We start from the raw sequence: 13951 nt of genomic DNA on the forward strand, positions 1-13951 counted from the left end.
TTACTCAAATTTCAAGTGGGAGCACTCGTTGGAGGTAAAATTTAATTCCTCATCCAAAGAGTACCCATGTTGCATACTTTTGATGGACGATGCTACACGCAAAATGAGAAATACATGAAAAAATGTGATTGCAATCACGTTTTTTCATGTATTTCTCATTTTCCGTGTAGCAAGGTCCATCAAAAATAGAAACATGGATACTCCTTGGAAGAGGAAACAAATTCTGCATCGAATGAGTGTTCCCGCTCGAAATTTGAGTAAACCCATAGGGAGATAAGTTGAAAAAGTAGTTTTTTCTTCTTTTCTTCTAAAATTTGATGATATAATCTAATCTTATTGTATTATTTCCACTATTATTTTATAATTTCCTTATGAGGCCCATTTTAGACTTTAAAATTCCCCTAAAGAATTATATTTGGCCCGGAATGAGAAAGGACATCACTGAATATTTAGCCAAATGTTTGTAGCATCCACAAGTTAAGGCTAAACATCAACATCTAACTAGATTGCTCCACCCGCTACCCATCCCGGAGTGGAAATTGGAAGTAATTACCTTAGATTTTATAACATGTTTGCCTACAACTAAGAAACAAAATGACTCAATTATGGTGGTGGTAGACAAACTGAATAAAGTAGTTAATCTCATCAATGTTCAATCTACATACAAATTGTACAAATTATGAACATATTCATGCGAGAAATATTCAGACTACACGGGATGCCAAAGGTGATGCTTTATAATAGGGGTGTGAATTTCACATCCACATCTTAGAAAAATCTTTATACTGGATTGGGTTTTAGCACCATGTATCACCCACAGACAGATGAGCAAACTAAGCTTGTAAACCAAGTACTAGAGAACATGTTAAGGATGTATGTAATGCAGAAACTAGCTAAATGGGAAGAGTATATTCATCTAGTTGAATTTTCATATAACAATAGTTATCATGAATCATTAAAGATGAGTCATTTCAAAGTCTTATATGGGAGAACATGCAAAAAACCAATTAATTAGAACAACTCTAAAGATATGTTGTTACGACCTGATATGCTAGAAAATATGGAACTAACTGTGAAAAATCTTCGACAGAACTTGAAAGCTACCCAAGATAGGCAGAGAGCATATGTAGATAATAAAATGAATTATAAAGAATTTCAAATAGGGGACCATTTACAGCTTCGAGTGAAACCCAAGAAAAGCACTTTGCAGTGGAAGGGATGTACAAAATTAGCCCCTAAATATTATGGAATCTTCCAAATTCTAGAAATAATTGGACCTGTTGCATACCATCTTGCATTACCTAGCCATATGTGATTCCATAATGTGTTTTTCATCTCTTTGTTAAAGAAATATGTGTATGACTTGAGACATATTATTATCTGGCAAGACGTGCAGTTAAGGAATTAATAAATAATTTTTTTGTTAATTAATAATGTTTACCAACTATCAATATAATTTAATGGCGGTTTTATGATGTGGAACAAGTATAACCGGAGGAAGACTTCTTGTAGAGTCTCTACGTATTATCGATCAGAGAGAAATAATGATACGAAGGTGAGCTATCACCTATGTTAAAGTGCATTGGACACACTTTAGCCTGGAAGAAGCCATCTGGGAGGATGAAAGCTTTATGTGAGAATTAAACATAGACATGTTTCAAAGGAAAGAATGAACATTGAAGACGACGTTTTTCATAAGGGGGGCCTGTAACAACCCCTGATCGTGTAAATAATTGTGATTTAGTTTCTACCATGCAAGACTTGGTAATTCTAGATTGGGTGAAAGTCTAGTAAAAGAACTTTGGATATAAAAGTTTATTTTATTTTTGTTTTCTTTTAAATGTTATGCTAAGTCATGGAAATTTTGGAAGAAGACCCTAAAGATAAAATATTCACTTTCCAAGTAGTTGAGGCAGTTACTTCCTCCTCCCTTAGATATTAAAACATCTCAGGTTTGGGGAAAAGCCAAGAGTGGCAGGAGAGGAAGAAAAGCCTGAGGCGACAAAGGAGAGAAGAAAGCGTTGACAGGACACTGTCAAGGTGAGCAGGTGCACTAGTGAGGGGTATTCTTGAGCTGGACACAAGCCAATGGAAGCCCTGGAGAAAAGTTATGGACCGCACTGAAGGTCTTGAAGCCCAAGAACAGATTACTACCTTCGACTGCTCTGGTAACTAAAGAGACTCGGGGGGAGACCTGGATGTAATTGTCAGTCTCATAGGTTGGGTGGTGGAGTCTTCTTCCTGGTTTCATTTCCTTAGTTGGGTGAACTAAGGCAAATAAGTACAATCTAAATGTTCAAAACCTATTACTGTTTCTTAAGTATTGAAGAATAAGGATTTATTTCATGGATGTATATGGGAAACTATAGGAAAACATAGGACCTGTATAAAGCTTTTGTTATCTAATCTTATAATTCAAAACCATCATTATGTTTATGTAAAAGAAATAAATGATGCCAAAATTTGTAATAAAGAAAAGGGTGTGCCTTTATGTCTAGATTTCTTAAAAATGTACCTTCTATTTTTCTTTAAATTTGAAAAGAAAATGATAGGCTGACATAGTTTTGTAAATACGTAGACAGATCTAGCAAGTAACCAAGTAATTACAGTAGACACAGTTTTATTTTATAATACTGATAAATAACATACCAATAAGGGCGTTCCAGTTAAACCCCATGAGAACAAACCAGAATTCGTTCCAAGAGCAGTCTAGAATCCAGTAGGTTACATAAATTTATACCACATCCTAGAGAGCAGGTCCCAAAACCTAAGGTCTCACTTCTCTACCGGACATACTAAGCACTAAATAAGAAAAGTAAGAACATACAATACTAAGCACTTTTGAGAAAAATTCTAACAAGAAATTAATAACAGGAAAATCATACTGCAAAATTAAATTTCTAAACTTATACATATGAAAGAAAATGTACATGAAAATGAAACGTAAAACAAACCAAGCATATAGACAAAATCATAGCAACATGTTGATGGTGCTGGACCCACCAACATGTCAAGGGATCTCACCGGTAAGAAGTCCCAACAAAACCTCATACCGTTTGGTGTAGGAGTCCCAACAGTGGGCTGTACAGTATTGCCTTAACCACAGTTGCGCGCAGAGGTAAGTAAGATGTCCCTGTTGGTAGGAAGGGTGTGACATGCGCAGCAAGCCAAGGAAGGTGAATGAATGATTCTAACACATGGAAGGTGGACTGAGTGAGCCCCTTGGAATCTTGTGTAAACACGCAGCTTGGAAGGGAACACACGAGCAAAGATGCATCACAAACTGGAAGGAAGGTGAAGCAACAATCCAAAGTGATGGTTAAACCAATAATACATCTCAGTAAGATTCATACATACATATACAGAATGAGTCTATACATACATGCGTAAGAAAACATATACATATATCATTAGAGTAACCAAGTTAATTGAAATATAATAACAACATATGCATGAAATGTGTTGGCTCTGTTATATTAAGAAGTGAAAGTTCCAATCATACAGTACAACCATGACCAACCACTAGTCCCGATAATGGAACGTTACATTCATTGCCTCCTAATCCTCCAAATAGATGTACTAGCTCTGCATTATGGAGAAGCCAAGGCTCGTTACAATACTCTCCAATATTTCTCTAAGATACTCCTATTTGAAGCTTGGCTGACCAAAAGCATCTACAATGAGTTATGAGGTTCTATAAATAGAAAAGGGTGGGGTGACCCTTGACATTCCCCTTTATGACTCTTCACCTACCCTCATGACTCTTCACCTACTATATGACTGTTACATTCAACTATTGACACTTAGACTTTCACTTTACAAGATGTTATATACAATTTGCACATGTACCCATGTGAGACAAAATAAGCTTGAGAAAGCCATGCAAGACATCACTAAGACTCGGACAGTTGTGGGAAGACAAACTCTTTGAAATCCTTGCGATGATCGAAGGTGGCGATCTGATGCCAAACTTGGTCGTTTGTGATGGTGTTCGCACGCTCAATGGTGACATCTTGCGGAAAGTGAACTCTTGCCTCTATTGCATCCGGGTACACCAATATGGCTCCTCTATCCAACTCGCATGATAACATGCACATCATCGTCTTGAGTGCATTTGGAATAGAAACATAGTGATGCATAGTGTCTGTGTTGATCTCCAAGTGTGTGTTGGTGACAATGCAATCAACTTGTTGAAATACATGTTCAGCTCCAGTCGGACTTGCTTCTTGTCTTCGCCTCGGTGAGTGTGCTAATGGGTGGGATCACATGTGTGTGAATAATGACATCCATGCTCCTAAACACCATTGCATGCGATTGATGGTACTACTCACCATATCTGCTCCGTGCCAGTTGCTAGGTTGGGTCTATAACCTATATGGGAATAGTTTCATCAGTCTGTGGATGTTGCGCCTCCTATTGTACCTATTCTCACTGCAACTCCATCTCTCACCTGTGCAACTCCTGTTCTTCCTTGATTTGTCACTTCAGCACCTACAACTCCTTCTTTGTTTCTTTTTATGCCTTTGTGTGATCCTCTTTTCGTGTCATTGCCTCATAGCCTCAATCTCCAAAGCTGCTTTCATCACAAGTAGATCTATTTGAAATTGCAACTATATTCCACCTTTGCAATGTGAACAACCTTCCTCTTGCAATTGTCGCATGCATGTTTGCTACCTTCTGCTGCTGTCGATGGTGCTCCCCACTGTGATGTCGTTTCCATTTGATCTTGATATCTTTGTCTATGAACAACTTGATTCTTCATAAATAGGCAACTTCGTAGACACTTGATCGACTGCATCCCTAGTTATCCTCTCAACGGTGTCTTTAACTCTGCTCTCTTGGAAGCCATTATACATGTGATGCTAAGAGACAGACAAACACTTTTGATACCTAGAGACATAGAAACACTCATGGCAAGCAATTTGTCAGTTGAAAACCAAAACAAACTAGAGCACTGACATGTAACCTACTTGTGTGACTGTCTGTAAGATTGTGCAATTTCACCGGGAGGATGGGAGACTAACTCCCAAAACTTCACAAAGCATAGTTCGGGCTCCCGGGAGGTTGACTGATCATTGGAACTGTGCAATGAACATTCTAGCCTGGCTTGTTGAGGACTGAAACTATGCAATACGCAATTTCAATCAACAGTGACATGCAAACCAGCCAACTGCATTGTGCAGTTTCTAGGGCCAGCAAGGCACTACCTCCCAGAATTGCGCAATGCAATCCTGGAGGATAGTGTTGGGCTATAATTATGAAATTTTTGGAGGGAAGGCAAAGCCTTCACTTCTAGAAATGTGCAATGCTAGCCAAGTAACACAAGGTCTAGCCCAAGGCAGCCCCGACCTGCCGAAGGGCGACTAAAAACATGAGAAGTCTAAATCCGTGGTGATATTGAGTGTAAACAAGTGTGAATGATCATGCACGCAAAAAATAAGTGTAGGATTCAAAAAATAGGAAAACATTCATGTGTGTGAAGCTTGTCGCTGCAACGGCGACCATCAATGCAAAAACAATGTCATGCATGCGATAGGAGTGAAATGCAAAAGAAAACTAAAACGATTCTTCTATAGGATAACATACATCAAAATGACATCAAGTGCTCATTGAAATCAAGCATACAACACTTACACAAAGCAAAACACAAAAAGCGACAGAAACACAACACAAGACATGAGAAGTAGACTTACCCTGAAACAGCTAAGCTGAAAATGCCGAAGACTCCTGGATGCGATGTGGGATGTTAGAGCTGTAAGATTAATGTGAGGAATGAGATTTGCAGTGTCCAGTTCGTAAGTTTTGATAAGATTGAGGATATGGCGTGCATGCCACAAATCTAGGAAAAAGCAACACTTGGCGAGAGGTTTCTAAAATGCTCTATGCATGTAACCTCTAGCTGCTAAAAATAGATCCCTCAGGTCTAGGGATGCCTCTGCGTGCTACCTTTTTCTATTTCGAGAAAATCACCCCATGCATGAAAATCAGTTTTGCTTTGTCCCAGAGGGAACCAGTCAACCTGAAGGCACATGCATCGGTCTGCGAGCTAGGGATCAAAATTTGCCCAATTTCTAGGCTGACCAGAGTTGGCTATCTGTTAGGAATTGCGCAATTTCTAGGCTGGGTAGGTCACTACCTCCCAAAATTGCGCAATTTTTCGCTGAGGCCCAATGCTGGGTCAGATTGTGTAGTTTTCGGAAGGAAGACTACCTGACTATTCTGCGCAATTTTGGAGCCCAATAGGTTTCCTAGCTGATTTGCACAACTTCTGGAGGGAAGGCTGGTTCCCCTCTAGAATTGCGCAATTTTCTGAGGGAGTTGTTCAGCCAACTACTAGTTTAAGTCCGAATGGAAGCTTGTGAAGGGAGTGAAGCAAACGGACATGCACAGGCTAGCAAGCCATTGAAAAACCAATGAAGCTTATGTACTTAATAGTGCAAGACATGCCCCTAAGGTTGGTTGGTAGGGAGGCTCCAAAACGGCGCTAAATAAAAATTTTGGAGGATGGTTGTAGCCGCTGCAACACAACCTTAATTCCTTCACAACCATTTTTGCATGCAAGAGGTGAACAAGACAATAGATTAATGCATAGCAAGTATGTTCTTAATTCATTATGGAAGAATCAAATGTAATATGGGAACCAGTAAAAAAACACATGTAACTACAACAGGATTTACCATACTTTTCTTTAAAAATATATATAATAATAGAGTAGGGAAAAAGCTGTAACCCCAATATATAATAAATGTCAAGTATTTTTTACAAGCCATCTGCAGAGGCTATAGGAATTTATAGGGTAAGTTCCTTAGATAGAACACCAAGGGACACTGCTCACAAGTAGATCACAGATTAGTACACTAGTATTCTTGACATGGTTAAAACCCGCAAAGAGGGAAACAGTCGACGGCCTGAGCCAATGCGGCTACTTTAGGAAATTTATTAATGTAAAAGAAAGAAAATTTACATAAGCTTCTCTCATGAATGGTCACCTTACAAATGACCCTTCATGCTTTTTAAATAGAGATCATGGACTAATTGGGTGTTAAGTTACGGATCAAGTGTCGGTAATACCAAGGAGAGAATGAATAGTTGGATCACTTCATGTCTAGAACATATTGTGACCATCGGATTGTAAGTTACAAAAGAACATAGTAAAGAAACACACTTTATACTTAACTATTTCCTATGTGTCGAAATATCCTAACATACCCCCTTAAGAACAACTTGGGATAGGATTGAAGATGTACAAATATCACACAATAGGATAAGAAAGGAGGCATTAGAGCTTATCTCCACTTATTGACAACTTCCTGAACTCCAACCAAAAATCAAAGTTTAGTAAACTTCGCCCCTGTGAGAGCCTTTGTAAAGATGTTTGTAACTTGATCATTGGTTGAAAAATATTTCACTTCAAAAACATGGTCATGAATGAGATTTCTTATGAAGTGTGTGTGTAGTTCAATGTGTTTGCTACGCTGATGTTGGATTGGATCTTTGCATAATTGAATGGCATTTTTATTATCACACAAAATTGTAGTCGGATGTTGCTGTTGAAAGCCAAACTCTGACAGGATCTGATGAAGCCACAGGGCTTCCTTACTAGCTTCTACGGTGCCACAACACTCTGCTTTTGCTGAAGAAAGAGAAATGGCACTTTGTTTCTTGCAAGCCCATGTAATAGGTCCAGAACCAAGAGTGAACACATAACCTACGGTAGACTTCCGATCATCAGGGTCACCAGCCCAATCGGAATCAGTGAAACCAACCAATAGAGGAGATGTTTGTACATTGTAATGAATCCCAAACTAAATTGTACCTTGAACATAACAAAGTATTCTTGTAGCTGTTTTCCAATGACTTTCATGTGGGTTTTTCATAAACCGAGTAATAAGGCTAACAACAAAAGAAAGGTCAGGACGAGTATGGGTCAGATACAAAATTTTTTCTACAAGTTGATGGTATAAGGTAGCATCAACTTCAGGGGAAGTACAAGTGTCTGAAATTTTAGCTCTAGATTAAAAGGGAGAAGGGGTTGGCTTACAGTCTTCCATGTGAAAGTGGTGTAGAAGATCACAAGCATACTTGGACTAGGAAAGGGAAATACCTTCCTTGGATTGCAAGAATTGAAGACCAATAAAATAATGCAAGTGTCTTAAGTCTGGCATTTAAAAATGCTTTTTAAGGTTGGATTTCACATGGTTTATAAGGTTGGGATCACTACCAGTAAGGATAAGATCATTAACATAAAGAACAAGAATGATAAGAGACTTACCCACTTTCTTGGTGTAGACAGTATTGTCAGAATGACACCTAGAAAAGCCAATATCTAAAAGAAAGCTATCCATTTTGGCATACCAAGCCCGAGGGGCTTGCTTGAGACCATAAAGGGATTTCTCAAGCCGACATACAAGGCTAGAGTTTGTTTGTATATAGCCAGGAGGTTGTTCGATATAGATTTCCTCATGCAAGTCCCCATGCAAGAAGGCGGATTTAACATCCATCTGATGGACTTCCCATTTGAAAGAGGTAGCAAGGGAAAGAACAAGGCAGATAGAGTTCATTTTTGAAACAAGGGAGAAGGTTTCAGTATAGTCAACGCCTCCAACTTGTGAAAAACCCTTAGCAAAAAGACAAGCTTTATGTTTATCAAATTTTCCATCTGCTCCATACTTGGTTCTGTAAACCCATTTGCATCTAACAAGTTTTCGTCCCTTTAGAAGAGGAACAAGATCCCATGTATCATTTTCCAATAATGAATGATATTCTTCATTCATAGATGCGTCCTAATCTGGATGGCTTGAAGCTTCTGCAAAGGTGTCAGGATCATAATTCGCTGAAGCTTGAGCCAGTAAAGAAGAGGCTCTATCGAACTGAGAATGTGTATGTCGTTGATCTGTAGGATCACCTGCAAGAGCACCTACTGCATCCCGAGTAGTACAGACCCATTTTGGAAGCTAAGGAGTTGAAGGAGGATCCTGAGAAGGTGGGGGGGGACTTTCATCCTCACTGTCATCATCTAAAGAAGAAATATTTTTAGAAGTATAAGGGATAGAGAGAGGTGGCACATCAGTCGAACTAGGCTCGTAGGTTGATATATTTTCAACAAATTTTACATCTCTTCTAATGATAACATTTTTGGATTTATGTGGAAGAAGTCTATATCCTTTGAAATCTTCAGAATATCCAACAAAAATACATTTTTCACTCTTAGGTTCTAAATCTTCATGTTTCTCATCTGGAATATGGGCCCATGTTTCACTTCCAAAAACACAAAAGTGACTTACATTTGGTTTAATTGAGCTCCATTCTTCTTCTGGAGCGATTTTTTTAAAACCTTAGTAGGAGTGCGATATACTGTGTAATTTGCACAGTTAATTGCTTCGGCCCAAAAATTTAGACTAATTCCTTTAGATTGAAGCATACAATTAGCCATTTCCTTTAAGGTGTGATTCTTCCTTTCAGCGACACCCTTTTGTTGTGGAGTATATGGAACAATATGTTGCATTTGAATTCCATGCTCAGTGCAAAAGATGATGAATTTGTTTTTAACATGTTCTCAACAAAGGCCTTAAAGGCCAAGAACATATTAAATACTTCACTCTTGAGTTTTAAGAAGTATACCCAAGTGCATTTGGAGAAATCATAAATTAAAGTTAAGAAATACTTGTAGCCAGAGAATTAAAAAACTGGAAGTCGACCACATAAATCACTATGCACAAGATGTAAAGGGGTTGAGGTGTGCCAAGAGGCATGATTTTCAAAACTATCCTGATGATGTTTTCTAAGTACACAACTGGAACAAACACCATCTCTGCAAGATACCATAGGAAGACCTGTCACCATATTTTCTTTACGTAGATTTTGAAGGGAGCGATAGTTTAAGTGACCAAATCATTCATGCCAAAGTTTGCTCACTTCATCATTATGAGCAACAAATACCGAGGGAAGAGTTGATGAACCAAACCTGTTAAACTTATACAACCTTGTAGAATCATCAGCAATGCTAGTAGCTAAAATCTGTCTAGGATCTCTTAGGTCCTTAATTACAACTTCGTGAGGTGAAAATTCAATGGTTTTACCTTCACCTGAATAAGTTATCTGATATACAGATAGAAAGTTACAGGATAAGGTTGGAACACATAATACATCATTAAATTTACCATTGTCTAGATGAATAGTTCCAGTCCTTACAACACTAAGAGATTTGTCATCACCAACATATATATTTTTGGTGTTACAATCATTTAAAAAAGAAAACATGGATTTGTTTTTGGCCATGTGATAAGAAGCTCCAGAATCAATGAGCCACTCATGAGAATGAGAAGAAGAAGATATATTTAGTGCATAACCAAACCGAGATGTTTGACAATGACACGCCGAAAGTGTTATTCCTGAAGATGAAGTTGAAGTTGAAGAGTGCTCCAAATGGATGTTATCCTTCTTCATTGTTGCTTCCAAGGCTTCCATCTTCTTAAAGAATTTGGATTCTAAGTGGCCATCTCGATTACAAAAGTTTCAATGTCTACCAGTCTTCTTCCCTTTGTTTTTATTTGCCTTATTATTTTGTTGAATTGATTTTTCATTTTGAGACTGAAATTGCTTAGGACCATTGTTTGGTTTAGGACCATTCTTTTTAGGATAATCCTTCTTAGGATTCTTTGAATTTGGTTGTTGTTGGGCGGCTAAATATTTCTTAGAAGATTTTCCAAGATTAAGAAGACCAAGATGTAAGAGTTTTTCTTGTTCTCTTATTAAAAAATCACAAAAGGCATCAAAAGTGGGGGACTTGTAGTCTTGTCCTTGAGAAATAAAGGCTTATCTAGTAGAATGGAAGGTGGAGAAAAACATAGAGTAGGTTTGTCCCAAATTAGTAAGAATGGAAAAGATAAGGCTACCATCTTCTTTCTTAACCTTAACACCTTCCAAGAGAAGTCTAAGGGTCTTGAACTTCAACAAAAAATCTTCAATGGAAAAAAAATTATTGGGGTCCAACGTAAGCAACTCTTTTGCAAGTTGATGGGCTCTAATTTCATTTTTAATTCCAAAAAATTTATTGAGTTGTTTCATTTCTTCATTAGGGGTATCAAGTTCTGCGATATGGAATCTAAGTTCTAGAGAAACAGACATCCCTATCAACCCACGTGCTTGATCTTGCCTAATTTACCACTTGGTTGCCTTATCTTCATCTTTAGGTTTAGATTCTTGGCCCGAGGCTATTATGTAAAGACCTGTACTTCTAAGTAAATCCACAATATAGGACTTGTTGTATCTCTGAGATGATAATGGTGAGCTATCATGCCAGGGCATCTAAGATAATTTTTTTAGGGGTTTTTTTTAATTTGGAGGACCAATGTAGGAAACAAGTTTAAAATAGTGATGCCTAACCTTTTGAATAATATTAATATCTAAACAAATGGTTACTATTAAACTTCACACAATGATATATCTTGCATGGCGGTGAGCAGAAATAGAGAGATAGTATGACTATCACAGTCTTCAAATTAAAGATTAAATAATCATAAGTAATAAAACATTTAAACTATGTTCAGAAGGTTTAACAAAATATGCTTAAGCTTACAACAGATGTTGATAATATTATGATTTAAAGGGAATTAATAAAACAAATTGTTTATGTAATTCATTCTCTTTATAAATGATCACTTCAGAAGCTTATAAGAATAATTGAAACATAATTACTCCTACCTGATTATCTTTCTAAAACACAAGAACATGAAGAAAACACTGTGAAATAAAACTAGAAAAATCTTACAAAAAAATGAAACGGTATGAATCAGAATTCAGAATCCATTTTCTTTTGTATTAATGGTTCAGAAAAGTCAAGTACATTCAATGCTCAGAAATGCTTCTTCAAGGGTGCAACCCTTAATAAATCATGAAAGAGAGTTATTTATACAATCTGAGAACTGAGAAAATATCTTAAACTATTTTACAAAAATAGATAATTAAAAATCAGGAATATAAACTGCTATCCAATCTAGCACTATTTTGGTGTTGAGTTGTTTGATGACTGTTGCTAAAAAAATTGAAAACTGTTGAAATTGTGATGATTGTTCTTGTAAAGGCTAAATATTGTTTGATCACCCTTTAGTAAAGTAAATCCGTTGATACTTCCCAACGCTTCTTATCTAGGATAGATATCTTGGTTACCCTTTTGTAAATTTTATCCATCACTGTATACTTTGTGAAAGTGGGTTTTACTAAAAATATATGCCTAATCTCAGAAGGTGTCCCTGAGTGCATTTAGCACCACTCTTGGTGTTGCTGCACCTCTTATATTTGACACTGAAGCTAAATTGGTGCCTACCTCTGGAAGATTTCAAACATAATCCTCAATAGGCATTAATGTCTCATTAATTACAAGCATAGAGGGAAAACCCTTGTTGGTCAAGGGTTCAATCCTACTGGAAAATCGTTGAACTAGTGTGTTCACACTGTTGCACTTTTCTTCCAACTAAAGGATGAGGTTCTTCTTGGTGATGATCTTGTTTACTTCTAGTATAGTTGTTTTCCTGTCATTTATCCCTAATTCTTCAAGATCATAGATGTCTTTAGAATTGAGGAACTTGATTATATCATAAGCAATTTCTGGCATATCCTCACGCTGTTTATAAAAGTTTCAACAGCTTGTTGAGCTTTCTCCAAGAGGTCTTTTTGATCAAATACTATCTTGATATAGGGCCAGATATCCTAAATTGCTTCAATAATTTCTTCCCACAGAATTTCTCTTGCCAAACCCAATTTGTTTCCAATGTAAGATTATTTGAGTAACCTCTGCAATGTTTCAATATGACCTTTTTCTCTCTACAACTCAGCTACATGTGAAGTGTCTGCAACTATTTTCATATGTTGTAACTCCTTGATTTCATTCTTAAACTTCTTGATTTCTCCTGTCTGAATAGACAAGTTCTGAACAGCTTCAACAAGTTGTTCAGCTCCTTCTTCTACACCTGTAGTTGATGTTGTGGTTGAAGTAGAAACCCTGGTTAAAGGGATTGCTGCAAGGGGTACTATATCCATTAGACTTTGGGCTCTTTTGAAAACTTCCTCTTTCTCCTTGACCAATTTCTCCATCTTCTCTTCCATCTGTTTTATTTGCAGATTTTGTTCCATGATGAGCTTCATCATGTCAGACTTCTGAGTTTTAGTTTCTTCAGTATCTTTAGCCATTGGGTCCTTAGAAGCTGGTAGTTTGAGCTACTTCCTTAATGCTGAAAGATCAACATTTTTCTTCTTCACAAGTTCTTTTGTAGCATTTATGTTGGAGGGATCATATCCCATCTTCAGAACCAAATCTTCTAAAGATTTGATCTTTGTGTCCTTTGCCAATGAGGAGACTTTCTCCAACTTGAGTCGTGACTGTGTATTTGCTAAGGTAACCTGCAATTTTGACAAACTCATGGCAGTATGAGTTAAAGTAGAAGAAATCATCTGTCGATTTCATTTGTGCATCTCAATTTGATCAATTGGATGCACATCTTTTACATTAAATTCAAATGATGATTGCTTTTGATAATGTGCATGAGTCCTGGGCTGTGGAATCTAAGCCTGCGGAAAAGCCATATGCAATTTACCCTTGTCAGATTAAAAGACTAAAAGAAGTATGCCTAAGAGCTAGAGGAATGTTTCCAAAACTGTGTGTAGGTGTTCAACTTCAATTCTTCATTCTTATTTTTTATCTCACTGAAAACATGAAAGATTTCCTCCTCCTTGTCCTTTTGAATGCTTCCACTAGTCTGAATTACTTGTTGTTTATGAGCAGTAGTGGAATGAGTTGGGGACTGGGTAGACTGTCCACCAGACTGCGTATAGAGCATAGTCTCTCCAAGTCCATCAAATGTGGTTTTCTGAAACTCGTGTGTTGCACCAACAGTCACAGCGATCCTAGGTTTCTTTTTCCTATGCACAATCCTAAAGCCCTGGCTTGATGCTT

This window comes from Pinus tabuliformis, chromosome J, assembly GCF_031772625.1.
Source record: "Pinus tabuliformis cultivar Carrire ecotype Pingquan chromosome J, CPIR1, whole genome shotgun sequence".
NCBI classification, from domain to species: domain Eukaryota; kingdom Viridiplantae; phylum Streptophyta; class Pinopsida; order Pinales; family Pinaceae; genus Pinus; species Pinus tabuliformis.